Below are 13330 nucleotides of genomic sequence, written 5' to 3'. Positions count from 1 at the left end.
CAGAATGTCAGCACTTCATGTGGATCTCCATTGAGCAGCTCCAGTCAACCGTTTCCCTTAACTTGTGCACATTAGTTTTTGTTACTGCTTTCTTCCTCTGTCACAGTTTTTCCATATTTCTCTTCCTCTTTCCCCTTTTTATGTTTTTGTCTCTCTGCTTTCGGTGAAAGTCTGATTAAGAAAAATAGGTACCGGTCCCCAAAAATAAGTGCTGGTGGGCCCTACCTGCAACAGCCAGTTCAAATTAAGCACTGGGAAAGCATATGTTATTTACCTTTCCATCGCGGTCACGGGCACCAACTTCCCAACTAGGTTTAGGCTCCACACTCACCAGTACTTATATTCATATATACCTAGAATGTGCCAGCGCTCATAGGGTTAACACATATAAACTCAGTAACAGTTGGTTTTGGTTAAATGGAGAAGCATGTGAAAAGCCAAACATTGCCATATAGTAGATATAGCAGTAATTGTAGGCTCTAGAAAGAGTAGCTGCACTGTCTGAAATTAAAGACTGGAGTTCAGAAACTCACTATGGCTGCACTTCCAAAGCTAACTGCAGTCTCACTTAACATACTGGCTGCACTTGTAGGCGCTGGAGCACTTCTCAATCACAAGTGAACGGAATGCACCCAGACACTGCATATGGCAGTACGTTAAAGATTGTTAAAATCCATCCTCTAATGTCCGATCACAAACAGCAAAAAGATGCTTCAATGTAAAGCCACTATTGGCTATGGATTCATCTGCACTTCTAGGCAGAGCAGAGGAATGCACTCTCAAGCATTATGACCTAATCACAAGCCTTGCTAATGTTGTTTTTTTTGTTTTTTTTTACAGACTAACGTAGATAATTTCTCCACATAACATCACAGATACACAGAATATGCCATTCACTAAGGGAGCGATGACTTTTATTTATTTTTATACTTCACATGCAAACTGCAAACATAGAAATGGTACACAGAAGGATAGTGAAAACTCGGAAGCCCTGAATTGTAATAATTATCCAGCCATCCCCTTCAAGTACATCACTACCATCATAGCAACAGACTGTCAGAGTCCCTGTGAGCACTGAGCTGAGGAAATTAACCCCTTTGCAGGCCATACGTGGTGAGGAACCAATTTTGTTTTTTGGGAAACTGCTGGTTACTCAGATTGAGAGCTGCCACAGCCTTACTGGACAAGAGTTAGGAATAAATACCAACTCTACTCAAGTGTGTGAGCAATTTTTAGCTCAGCATGTTTCTCTGAGACGAACGAGAGTCTGCCTTGATACACAACAAGTTCCAGAACCAACCACTCAAGCCAATAAAGATTTAAGGAAACGTTAGCTACCAGGGATGGAATCGGAGAAGACTGTGCACAATCACAGCACATATATGGAGTATGAGAGGGCCACCAGTGTAAGAAGAACGTAAAGCAGAGGGACAATAGAAGAAAGAGAATCTTTTATAGATACTCATATTATGTTACTTTGGGGGACTGGTCCATGGTATGTAAAACTACAAAAAAATAAATATATACTGCGAGAGAGGTAGAGAAAAGAGAGAGTCGGTTAATAAGAATGAGAGAGGAAGACGGGAGAAATCCGGTTGGGAATAGAGGGAAGTATAGAGAGAGAAACATGCAGAGAATGGAGATAGTTCTAGAATGTGGCGAGTGAGTGAGGGAGGGTAACTAAAGGACAAAAAATATATTTCCTGACCAGATCCCATATATGGATTACTAATAACTTCTTAAAGTTATAAACCATCAAAATAAAAATTCTTCCTGCCACCAAGGAACGGGATATTTAGAATAAGGTAGTGTGGCCCCAGATCATGCGTCCTGTGCTAAATCTGTCATTAGAAAGCGAGGTTTCCAAAGTTTCAAGTTTCTGCTTACTCCATCTGAAAACACCTAAAATTGGGCTTCCCTGGCCTGACCCCAGGTGGTGACACATCCGTGTGGCAACTTGTGATGCACAATCTCGGAACGCAATCAATTGTATTTTCATTTATGTAGGTTAAACTGCAGCGATTTAGCCATTTCGAAGCAGTAAACTGTTTAGGGGAGCGGGAGCCTGGAGGATACTTCAGGCCCAGGGCAGGGGCTGGGCAGGGCCTACATCACTACTAAGACTGGAAAATTGCAGGCAGAAGGGCCGAGGAGCAATGGAATTTGATTAACCAACATGCCAGTGGTATCAAAAGTAAAATCATGCCCCCTCTGATCTCCAGTGTCATCGCAGGGTTCAATCCTTTTCTCATCCTTAGTCCATCAACATACTTCTGTTTGCTCCTGAAGTTCGAGGATATTGTCAGACAGTGTAAAAACTACAGGAAAGTAGCCAGGGTTCTTACACTCCAGTTCCTCCTGTTGGAGGAGGACTGGGGCCTTTAACTTAACACCGGACTGCCGGGCCCTTCATCATTATATGATATATGTGTGTACGGCCGGCGTCTGCTACTAGACTAGACTAGGCAGAGGCAGTGGCGCAGCATCATTATCACCGTCACGCCCCAAAAAAATGCAGCATTTGGTTGGGCATGGCTCAGTCAGTGCATGGCTACCAATACTTTATGGTTATTACGGTTACGTAGTAGGCTGGGAGCCGGGGCACTGCCTTCACTAACTACTGAAACATGTAGCCCTGAAGCAGCTAACTGTTAGGGGAGCGGGAGCCTGGCGGAAACTTCAGGCGCTGGGCAGGGCCTTTAATTTCACACAGGCCGGCCCGGGCCCTTCATCGTGATACATAAATATTTCTGACTGTGTATGGCTGCCACAACTAGACCAGGCAGAGGCAGTAGCGAATCCGTGCAGTGCAGCCGTGCGGCGCAGCACAGTATTATCATCAAAACACCGGCATCACATCACCATGCTAAAAACCAAATAAAAAAGCAGCGACATGCCTACCAGTTATTACTTAATGTTACGTGGTGGGCCGAGGCTCTGCTTTAATTCACTGAAATAGGCCTGGTGTGGTGCTGCTACTGCTCTCAACACAGTTGAGCTCACTTGAATGCTGCTGATGACTCGTGGGGTGCCAGGGCGTGGCAAGCTGGAACAAAATCTGCGCACGCTGCCTGGCTGCCGCACAGACCCTACACCTGCAGGACCAAATCCAGCCCAAATTTCCTCATCCGTGTCCCTCCCACCGGCAACACTGAACGAAGGGCTGCCAAAGCAGTAATGCAATCAGAATCTTCTTGGCTCAGGCTCTCATAGCCGCAATGCTCTTTACAGGGACTCTGGAGAGGAAAACAACACTCTGCACCGTCAGTGAGGTACATACACAAAATATCAATCATTCATATCATATGTGAATTCACGTGCAGCAGACGCATGTAGACCCGGCCCTGAAAAGTAAGTGCCGGTGCTAAGCACCGGAAAGCACCGGCACAAATTAAGCACTGGTGTTAACTGCTGACCATTTAGCAGGGATTTTCTATCTGGGATTGGAAGGAAAAAGTTAAGAGAGCATAAGGAAGTTTTAGCACAACTTCATCTGGCTTGCAGATGCCGATGAGTGCTTATCCTATTAATTCCCAGAAATCCCCCAAGATAGTCAGGCTGTAGTTACAGTGGGGGAAAGAGACAGCTTTGCCCCAGCAGATGGAAGGAGAGCTAATATAAATACGAGAGTGGCAAAAGAGCTGAAGACAGTCCTGCCTGGTGGCAGTTGGGTTCTGCTATTTTGAACATTGGCTCAAGGGTAATTTAAAGTAAGTCAAAGAGGAAGTGTTGAACAGAGAGGTGAAGGAACCAAGGATTGGATGTTGTGTTTTCTCCAATAACAAGCCAGAGTACAGAAAATATCTGGCACCTTCATCACCATCACCTCAAAATACTCCTGGACCTGGGAAGACACGACCTGGAGAGGAATGCCATGCTTTAAGAAGACTCACAAAAGGACTTCGAGGATTTTGACTTCTAAAAATATGACACAGTAAGAAGGTTAAAAACACGGAGCGGATCAAGGCAGAAAATCTATCTCACCTGTGAAGCAATATCAGTAGCTGCAAAATCGAGATGTGTCGCACTGTGAGTTTTGCATACCAAATCCAATGGCGTTGGTAGGAGCGTGACAACAACCTGTTTGTTTTGAGAGACTTTTGCTAGCCATAGAACAGGACTCTGCCCCTCTGGAAGACCATTAAAGGGACTAGGATATAATGTAAAAACTTTGCCCATGGTCACCTGCTTGTGTCTGACCTCATCTTCACTGGGTCGGCCTTAAATCACATCTAGGTAACAGTAACCACAAACAGTAACTTTAAATTGGTGCTTTAATTTTTTCTTGGTGCTTTTTGCCTTCCAACTTAAATAAATAATTTCTCCCATACCCCTTAATCTATTTCAATGGTCTTGGTATCTTGCTTTTTATTACTTCTTTCTCTGTTCTGCTACATTGGTTTGGGAATTTACTGTATTGTGTTCTTTACTTTAACATTGTTTGGAGGGCTTGCACTAAGCTTATTTCTTTCAGAACTGTGCTATCACCGAACTACAGTGGGTTTATTGAGCTGGTAATGGCACCGCCTCCTAAATTATTACCCCATTACTGACAACAGGCCCCAGCCTAAAACTGGTATTTATGGCATATTAGATTACATTAAGTTATCTTCAGTCATGTTCTGTTTCTTTTCTGCTTAGAGCTTTGATTACAGAGCCTCACTCTGCTACGTTTTAATTAGAAGGATTTTCAGTGCTGTTTTAAACAGAAGGGCAATGTGAGCGAAGTAAAGACAGGTAGGCTGTCTTAAAGTGAATGGATTTCAAGCGACACTCAGCACGGTGCCCGAATCCAACCCTAATTTAATTCTTCAATTTTATCAATAATGGCTTGTTGCTGCATTTCATTAGAGCTTCACTATACCTCTGATAGACTGCAAGATTTGAGAGTCGGGGACAGAGGGCGAGCTTGTCACAGGAATGAATGGGAGAAAGAGTACAGAAATTGCAGCCTATCAAAATCTTCTCTCTCCAGCATGCTGTACAGAACTGACAGCAACCTCTGCATCTTCATTGGTTATGCAGTTAGACCTGCCTTAAACTCTTCTCCATGTAAACCCTATAAAGTGTGATGGAAAGTAGACTTTAGGTTAATAGATGAAAGCTGATGGCTTGAATCTGGAGTGATTCTTACCTCAACAGAAATGTAAGTCTATTATTCTTATATATATATATATATATATATATATTTTTAAAACAAGCTTTTATTGTGACAGATGGAATATGCTATACAATATAGTTCCCATACTTGGTGAATAAGTAGGCAGTACATTATGCATATACAGAAGCACACCGATTTACACAATACATACGGAGACAGAGATTATCTGTATTTTTCTCATTATGAACAAAGACAAAACCCAAAACCTAAACACCAGTATGGTTAAACACGTCCTCCCCTTACCCCTTCCAGCTGTCTGGACCCTATTGTTATAGCAGCATGTTGTGTCAATCGAGATCCATAGTGTTTGAATATACCTGGGGGGTGGTTAGTACCACCATCGTGTATCCCTGTTTGGTGTCCGCCTAAGATTGATAGGTGGGAAAGAATGCAACATCCGCTACATACATAATAGAAAGAAAAGGAAAAACAAATGAAAAATAATTGTGCCGGTGGTTCCTACGCTGGGCGTTTGTCAAAAAATCTTCATCAGAGTATCCCATGCTTGGGCAATGAAATGTTTCCATAAACCAGCCCTTCCTTCCTGTAAAAACATACTTTCTGAACGGGACAAGGAAAGTGCAAACGTGGCCCAAGCGCCAATGGTTGCAGATGTTGGGTTCTTCCAATGTAGTGGGACAGTGCATTTCGCCAGTAACAGGGCTAGATCAGGGCATCTAGTGGTGGCTCTATCCAAATCAGGGCCAGGCTAGAGGCCCAATAAAATTGCCTCGAGGGTCACCGGAAAATAGCAGCCCATCACGGTAGATTTAAGGACCTTTTACCAGCATGTAGCTAGTGATGGACAGGACCAAAGCATATGCAGTATATTAGTATTAAGGAGGGCACAGCGAGGACATTGCGACGATGCAACCAGGAATATTGTATTTATTCAGGTGGGCATAAACTAAGTGTTGTAATGGTCTTAGTTCCTACATTGGGCTTGGTTGCTTCCGGCCCCAACATTCTGTATGTTTAGAACGTTGCTGTTGTGCTGGTCCACCAGCGACAGATGGTGTTTGGCTGGCATTGGGGGATCACACTTTGTTGCTGTTTCTTGGAACTGTCTCTGTAATAAATACATGTTCCTGCAGCCTTGGTGTCTGGTGTCATTACTACATTTCTTGGCGACGAGGATGGGATATGAACCCACGCGTGCATAGCACAATGGATTAGCACTCCATTAGGGCAAACCATGACCAAGAAACTGGTGTGTGAAAATTTCTGGTGGCCGAGCATGGATGAGCAGATTAACTCTTGGATTGTTAATTGTGAGGTGTGTTTGGAGAGTGAGAAAAGGCTCAAGACCAGATGTCAGGCTTCTATTGGGCACATTGAGGATCCTGGGTCGTCCATGAGTACAGTTTGTTTGGACTTCATTGGGCCCATACATGGTGTAGAGGAGAGGCTAAGTGATGGTCAATGACTACTCCAAATGACTTATTGTACGTTTTATGTCGGAAGTCACTACTCATAGTACAATTGAGCAGCTCAATTTGTGTTTCAAGAGGAGGGTCAACCTCGCTTTCTCGTCACGGATAACGGCACTCAACTTGTCTCTAAAGAAATTAGAGATTTCCTTGTTGAATGTGGTATCATCCATCATGGCATGGATCTTTATAACCCCAAGGCAATTGGCACATTTACCCCTGAGTTCAGTTTAGTTAGCCAAGTGATAGAACAGGGGTAGAAGTACATAAACAAAATAAGGGGACTAGGATTGCCACATTTCCCAGGCATAAGTATTAGCCATATCTTCAAGTTTTAGATTCTGCAAAGGTACCAACATGGTACTTAAATCAAACTTTATATTTAGTTTTGTGTAATAATTATTAGCACAACTTTATTTCCCTTTGCTTTATCAGTGTGGGATCATGAAGGTTCTGGAAGATATTTCAACATGCTTCACTTCTTTCCTATGTTCATTGTTTAAAGTGGGTACTAATAAGGGGAAAAATATGGATGTGTGATGTTACAACGCAAACTATTACAACGCATACTTTTACAACACAGTTTTTACAACGCAACTCCCATTACAACGCATGCTATTTTATTCTAACACCGTGGGGTGCTTACCTCAGAGAAGGTGCTGGTCAGTGAGGCATATGCTTTGTCATTGCATCCTTTGTAATAGCATGCATTGAAATGGAACTTGCGTTGTATTGGCTGCGTTGTAAGGGCACTGCATTGTAGTGCCTGTGTTGTAATGGATGTTTCCCACCAAATATACCGGCTTTAAGTGATTTTTCCTAAGTGTTGTGTTAGTAGGTAAATAAAATATTGCTAAACCAGGTACAAACCCTCTCTGAACCAAGACGTCTTCATATCTAATAATGAATAACTTTTAACATGAGCTGGTCTGACCTTTAATGCTCTCCCAAAAAAGGTGCTCGGCCCTGCTGCCAATAGAATTAGTCAAGACAGGAGCAGCATTTCTGTGCCTCCCTGGGGGGCTCAGTATAAGCAGGTGTCTATAAGGTAGGGTGGCGAGGGCTGGCAATAACACTGTTATCTGAGAAGCGTGATCATGTGAACACTCTTGTCCCTCTTTTATTTCTATGACAACCAACATCATGCTGTTCACGATGCAGGCTTTTGGGCAATGCGAACGGTCCCCTTTTGGATGTTGCGCGGAGCCATGGCACCGGACGCACAGTTCATAAGCTGTATCCTGGTTTTATGATTTCTGAGGCTGGGTCAGTCAACACGGCTGCAGAGTCACGCTGGATATTAATATTTATTGACAAAATATTGCCCAATGCAGGAAAGATAGAGAATAAAAAACATCGATTTTCTCCAGTAATGTTATTCATATTCATAAAGAAAATATTCGAATTTTAGAGAAAAATTCTGACTTTTATGGAAATATCAGATAATTGAAGGAGTACTCTGAAATCTATGACTGTCCTGTATTCCTGGAGCACTCGTAAAGGTAATATTTATTGATCCAGGATTTAGCCCAGATCGAACAATCTTCAAATATGTGCAGTAGTAGTAGTACATTTAACCAATTTATGTTTATTCACAGTAAAAAATATTTTCCCCTTGGAAGAACCCTTTCCTACTACCCCAATAAAACTGGGTGTGTTCCTTTGAGAGCAAACAAGCAAGGAATGTTTGAATGCCAATAAACGTATCAATTTATGAGTAGGACCTATTTAAATCATCCACCAAATTACTGCTAATCATTATGACAACTATTGTAGTCTAACCATTACTGAAGAATTAAATAAAGTGGCAAAATTGCACTAAATCTTATTCTTTGAATTTGGGATTGAAATTTTGCCCTCACAACTGTTTTTATTTGTACACATCCGTTGAGCTTTAGGGACGGGCACAATAAAGAGCAAATAGCGGAACAGAAATGACCATGGGCCCCATATTGCCCAAAATAAGTAAGGGAGAGAAAGGGAAGATAGTTTATTCAGAGAGCGAGAGAGAGACAGACAGAAAGTATGCACACCACAATATAAAATATGGAGCAAACTAAACTAAAAATACATATGCAAGCAAAAGCTTTACCAGACATTAAAATAATTACCTGTCAGGTTGCCAATAGTGAATATGTTAAAGGGTACCATGGAGATAAACCCCAAATACCAGAAGAAAGACTTAGAGAGAGTAGGCGAAGATGGCACACACACATAGGGGCAGTTGTCAAAGCTGTAACAAATATGAAGGGGGTGTCTATTGGACCTCTTCCCTGTGTGTTTGCACCCCTAGAAATCCCAAAATGACAACTGCACTATTGTACCCTTCTCCCATCTCTCAACAGCAAGAACGCCAGAAAGCCAGGGTCCACAAAATACGTCACACACTTGTTGATCTCAATCACTTTAATGACTTCATAGGAAATTGCATCACATCACTTTTAACCCCAATAATAAACGGAAGCGATGTTATATGACTCTTGAGCACAATGACAAGAAGAGTTACATCACAGACTTGTTGATCACAATGAATTAATTAGAAATTACATAAAATAAATTTTTACCCCCAGTCTTTAATGGAAGTGATGTTATATGACACTTTGACCACAATGACATCACAACGATTGACATCACTGAGATTAAGAGTCTATTAATAGTTGTAATAATGCTATTGTAACAAGTTAATAATAGCAATACAAGTCACACAAGTCAGCAACAGACCAGGAATCAGCTGTCCATTAATCACTTACACAAAAACTCTTGTGCATGCCTCACTCACACAGAATAGGTACACAGGGAGGGGTATGTTCATGGGGGTGTTTGGGATGGAACATCCCCCTAATTTACAAGTGGTTTCTCGATTCAGCTGGTATGGTCCCATCATCACCTCATTGTGCTATGTGGTGTTCAGTGTTACAAATGGTTCGCGAACAACAGGAGTGTACTTCCAATGCATAGGCAAGCCCAAGAGCAAAGTGAGTCTGGTATAAATTTGCATACCGGTGGGTCTCTATTAAACTAAACCAAGTCCACTACAAGCATAAGATGAGTCATCATCACTTTGCTTTGTTGCGCTATATGCAATGCTACTTGGGAGCGACTCAGTGCTTAATTTGAGCCAGTGGTTTCCTGTACTTAGTCCCCGCACTTAATTGGTTTCCAGTGCTCAGCAACGGCGTTTTAATTGTCAACTGCGCACTTAGGACAGTCTGCCTCATGGTGGAGCTGCTCATCTAATTTAGAGATGAGCAGAACAACGGTTGTTTATGAATATAAGATGCATGAAAATTTGCGAATACCTGCCTGCCGAGCCATTCCTTTAGTTTTGGGAACCTGGAATAATCTGAACTGTCACACTTGCAGGAATGAGAGATGGTTACTAGTTGTTTTGATAGACATGACAGGGGCGTGAGGTGGTGCAACCTGCAGTGGCCTCCTGGTCAGGGTCCTGGCACTTATTATTTTACAAATTAAGCACTGGAGCGACTCCAAGTTGGATCTCTAAGTCCTCGCTGCTCTACTGCCTTGTGGAACTGTGGAATGACAGTAAATCATTTCAGACAATCAACAGCACTGGTATTCCCATCTGGGATGTGCATTAATGTAAGTCTTTTTCCCTTTCAGGCGACGAGCCAAAACCAGGCAAACTGCGGAATCATCCACGGCAGTCCCCGCGTTTTATCCGAACATTTTTGGAGTGTTTTTCTAGAGAGAGAGGCCAATAATTAGGCTCTGTCCTTTCTTTTCACCGTTCGATTACGAGCCCCCTCATCCCCTCAAGATCATTAGGCACAATTTTGCTTTACAATAAGTATGTCAACAGGCGTTTCTCTGTAAATACTAAGTGTTTGCATGTCATGTTTTGTACAGTCGCGCGGTGTACGTGGTTTTTAAATGGCCCTCACTCGAGCAAGCAGCAATGTGTTTACCTTTTTAGCAAGCATGATGAAACACGAGAATATTGCTAAATGCATATACTATGGAGGAGCAGCATGTGTAAGAAACCGACTACCACATTGAATACACTTACCGACTTTGAGGGGCAGCTGTTACTGATAACAATGTTCTTCTTTTTATCCCACAGATACCACAAGACAAATGGTTTATCGTATGTATTAACTAATGCATGCTCATTAGTTGCAGCGTTTTGAATTCTTGAATATTTTCACAATTTTACCTCACTTTAGGTCACATTTCGGAGTGGTACACACAGGGCTGGATCCTGTTTGTCCTGAAGAAGAGCTCTGGGGAGGCTCGAAACATGTTGACGTTTACTAGAGACCCCTAACCGATTATAGGTAGGTCTCCTAGTATCTCACTCCGTTTTTAGACATACCGACTAGGAGCCAGAATAAAGTTATTTTGCCCACTAGTTAGGTATTTTTAACTCACTTACTCAACTCCACAACATCACTGCACTACACATAGTTCCTCACAAAAGTGCTCCTATGTAACGTCGCAGACGTAGCACCCCTCAAAACGCAGTGGATTGAGATGGCCCCTATGATGAAGCATGTCACCAAGGGGAAACCCCGGTGAGTGAGGGGACTCAAGAAAGAAAATCTTTTCTTTCCTGCTGATTTTCCGACTCAGATTGAGCGAAAATCTTTCCTTTTGTGCTAGGTTCTTTATCCGACATCTCGGATTTATTTAGGTCCATTAATATCAGTAGTCATGAGGCACATGCGTGGACTCTAGCAGATGGAGGGCACATTGATACGATATGCAGTGCCAGTATCATCACAGTCTCATCTAACTCTGCAGTGGTGCTTAGTAGAGACTCTAAGGGGCCGATTACGAAGGTGGAAGGACCGCCACCACCAGCCATGCAGTGGCAGTCCTTCCGCCATTGGACCGTGATTTTCCCCTCTGCAACATCAGGATGGCGGGGGGATCCAGACTGCGACCTGGGCAGACGGAAAGACCCTCCGCCACGGAACAGCCACAGGCAATCGGACTGATTGTCTGGCGGAGCGGTCTGCATGCATAAAATGGTGGCGGTGCCTAGCAGGCACCGTCCACCATATTATGATGCAGGCTGTGAGTCAGCCTTTCCATGACGGCGATTCCGTGATGAAAAGGCTGGTGGAGATCCTGTTCGGGGGCCCGTTGCAGGCCCCAATGGGGAGGGGGTGTATGTGCACTGGGGGGTACCCATGGTACCACCCTACATTTCAGTGCACTAAGTGACAGGCACCGTGTGCTGCCTGCCATGTAGTGTACTGAAATGCACAACATGCATTTTCAACATTGCGGCGGGTGCTGCTCTCAGCAGCACCCGCTGTAATGTTAAAAATGCAAGATGCGACCGCCATGGTGGTGGTCGCATCCTAATGTGGTGTCTGGAACCGCCGCATGTATTGCGGACGGTCCCGGTCACCACCACGATGGCGGACGGACTCCAGTCCATCCGCCATTGTCATCGGCCCCTAAATTCGGTTTCCTAGTATTGGATATTTCTGCCCGAAATTATTCACCACTAGCCTGCCTAGTGCACAGCAGCACTAATCAGAAAGTTTGAAAGCAGACACACATATAGAAACAGGTAGTGTTTTAGGAATCCCCACATTATGGCATATACTAGGTCGTTTTTACATAGTTGTAGGTCAAACTTCATTATACAGCATTGTAAATATCAGGTGCTCCTAATGCTCAATAGTGCTTTAATTTACTTTCAGGATAAACTGCAAGTATTTGTTGAGCCAGTTTTCAAACAAAATTTAGGAAGTTAACCACAAACGTTTTTGCCACACATATGAGGCTTGATTAACTGTTTATCTCCTACTGTCTTTATGTAATTAGAACATGCACATGGGTACTTACTTGTTACGATTAGAAATAATTGTACACATTTGCATTGGTGCTATGCGGTTCACGCCTTGTGCAATGTCTTCAGATACGGTTGTGTTTTTCTGCGTATATATAAACTGTATCCTGAGCCTTGTAGTCTTGTTAAGCAGTATAAGTGGCCTCCATAATTCTAGCAGGGAAAGGGCTTTGGATGAAACGCCAGAATCCCAATCACTATAGCTAAATACAAGGCTCGCTGAAATATTTGACAAAAAATGAGTCCAAGCGTGCTCCTCGAAATATTCTCTACAAATCATGCCTCTGTCAGCTGGACCTTGATGCACATCCATATCATATTTAAATCTATTGAAAAATCCAGTTGTTAACATATGCCAATTGCTTTTGCTTTGCTACGCCCCTAGAGCGGGTACTCTCACTGATTTTGCATTACACCAGAGCTAATAATAATACTTCAAAGAAATTCAGAGGTTAGTTGCATAGCTGCCTGCTTACCTGCTACGTGTCTCGTTTCATGTGTAATGTCTGTAGATTTTTCTGTATAGAAGAGATTGCATTCTGGGCCTTGAAGTTTGTTTTAAATAGTTTAAGTGTTCTCAATAATATCAGCAGGGAAAATGCTTTGGCTAAAAAGCTAGTACGGGCTGAAGGTTCACCCAGAGATGTCAGACATGAATGGATCTCCTTTGTATCTATATATATTCCAATAACCAAATGCAATGTTGCAGTTTAGAGGTTGTCAAGCAGGATAACCGATGTTGCGTCTTCTTGTGCCTGCTGGTATTTCTCCATCACTAGTTTCAAAGCCTGCTTAAAAAAAACTATTATAGACCATATTATTTCACCCTTCCACTGCATAGCTGCCAAGTTGCTCCATGGAAGGTATCACATCTTTAGCAAGTTCTGAAAATTCAGCCAACAACACGTTGCA

Source organism: Triturus cristatus, chromosome 6 (assembly GCF_964204655.1).
Source record: "Triturus cristatus chromosome 6, aTriCri1.1, whole genome shotgun sequence".
Taxonomy (NCBI): Eukaryota; Metazoa; Chordata; class Amphibia; order Caudata; family Salamandridae; genus Triturus; species Triturus cristatus.
This window is presented reverse-complemented; position numbering follows the sequence as displayed.